A 1979-nucleotide genomic window follows, 5' to 3' on the forward strand; every position below is an offset into this window, starting at 1 on the left:
TTTTTTTTTTTTTGAGATAGAATCTCACTATGTTGCCCTTGATAGAGTGCTGCAGCGTCCAAGCTCACAGCTACCTCAAACTCTTGGGCTCAAGCAATTCTCTTGCATCAGCCTCCCAAATAGCTGGGGCTACAGGTGACACAATGCCCAACTGTTTTTTTTTTTTTTTTTGCAGTTGTCATTGTTGGTTTGCTGGCCCAGGCCAGGTTTGAACCTGCCAACTTCGGTGTATGTGGCTAGAGCCGTAACCACTGTGCTATGGGCGCCGAGCCAAGCTACCTCATTTTAATAGGGGTAATTCTTCCAGTTGCCAGGAATAAACTGCGGTAACTGGAGTCAAAGAGTAGAAACAGGGAAAAAGAATAAATAATAGAAAAACTAACCAGCTGTGGTAGTGCATGCCTGTAGTCCTAGCTACTTAGGAGGCTGAGACAAGAGGATAGACTTTCTAAGCCTAGGAATTTGAGGTTGCTGTCAGCTATGACACCATTAGCACTCTACCTAGAGTGACAGAGTGAGACTCTGTCTCAAAAAAAAAGGAAAATAAAAAATATGTATACAGCAGAGTGGAGAAGGATGTGAGAAGTTGAAGTCTGTGAGGAAGGTGGGAGATTGTCTTAACTGCCTGTGACTCGAAATTTGGGAAATACAATGAGCTACTTATATGGGTTAATTTATGTAACTTTCATAGATTACAACATTGAGCATATAGAAATTTTTTTCTTTCTTTCTTTTTTTTTTTTTTTGTAGAGACAGAGTCTCACTTTATCACCCTCAGTAGAGTGCTGTGGCATCACACTGCTCACAGCAACCTCCCACTCCTGGGCTTAGGCAATTCTCTTGGCTCAGCCTCCTGAGTAGCTGGGACTACAGGTGTCCACCACGACGCTTGGCTATTTTTTTGTTGCAGTTTGGCCGGGGCTGGGTTTGAATCCGCCACCCTTGGTATATGGGGCCAGCACCCTACCCACTGAGTCACAGGCACCGCCCGAGCATATAGAAATTTTACTAGTGTTTTTCCATATTGATAACTAATACAACAAGTTCCAGCACCCACTACTTTCTAGATAGACCTCTCTACCAGTGAGTTCAGAAGACATCAAAATTCTATGCAGTGACAAGCACTGGGTTTGTTGGCTCACACCTGTAATCTTAGCTGTCTGGGAGGCCAAGGTAGGAGGATCCCTTGAGCTTGGGAGTTCAAGACCAGCCTGACCAAGAGCAAGATCCCTATCTCTGCTTAAAATAGAAAAATAAGCTGGGGCATTATGGTGGGTGTCTATAGTCCCAGCTTTTATTGGCTTGAACCCAGGAGTTTGAGGTTGCTGTGAGCTAGGCTGAGGCCATGGCACTTTACCCTGGGCAACACAAAAACACTAACAAATGCTGGTTAGCCAAAAAAAAAAAAAAAAAAAAAGAAAAGATACATGCTTTGTGATATCTGACCCTACAGATAAGCAAAAAAAGTCCTCATAAAATCAGCCTGCAGCCCACAGTTTGGACACCCCTGCCGGTAAAACCAAAAGCAATCTCACTTCAGCCTCAGATTTAAAAAAAAAAAAAAAGGCCAGGCTAGATAGCTCACACCTGTAATTTTAGCACTCTGGGAGGCTGAGGTGGTAGGTGGATTGCTTGAGCTCATGAGTTCAAGACCAGCCTGAGCAAAATCGAGATCCTGTCTCTCCTAAAAATAGAAAAACTGGCTCAGGACCTGTAGCTTAGCAGCTAGGATGCCAGCCACATACACTGGAGCTAGTGGGTTCGAACCCAGCCTGGGCCTGCCAAACAACAATGACAACTACAACCAAAAAATAGCCAGGCATTGTGGTGGGTGCCTGTAGTCCCAACTACTTGGGAGGCTGAGGCAAGATAATCGCTTAAGCCCAAGAGTGGAGGTTACTGTGAGCTGTGATGCCATAGCACTCTACCAAGGGTGACATAGTGAGACTCTTTCTCAAAAAAAAAAAAAAAAAGAAATA

The 1979-nt window shown here is 44.2% G+C and overlaps 1 non-coding gene across 1 annotated transcript; it reads left to right on the forward strand.

The window, feature by feature from the left end:
- Positions 1–273: 273 nt before the first annotated feature.
- Positions 274–339, forward strand: LOC111726554. The gene has a single exon (XR_002774307.1). It is a non-coding gene; the product is annotated as a small nucleolar RNA U85 (small nucleolar RNA).
- Positions 340–1979: the final 1640 nt, after the last annotated feature.

Source organism: Otolemur garnettii, unplaced genomic scaffold (assembly GCF_000181295.1).
Source record: "Otolemur garnettii isolate 467f Iridium unplaced genomic scaffold, OtoGar3 scaffold00070, whole genome shotgun sequence".
In the NCBI taxonomy this organism is placed as follows: domain Eukaryota; kingdom Metazoa; phylum Chordata; class Mammalia; order Primates; family Galagidae; genus Otolemur; species Otolemur garnettii.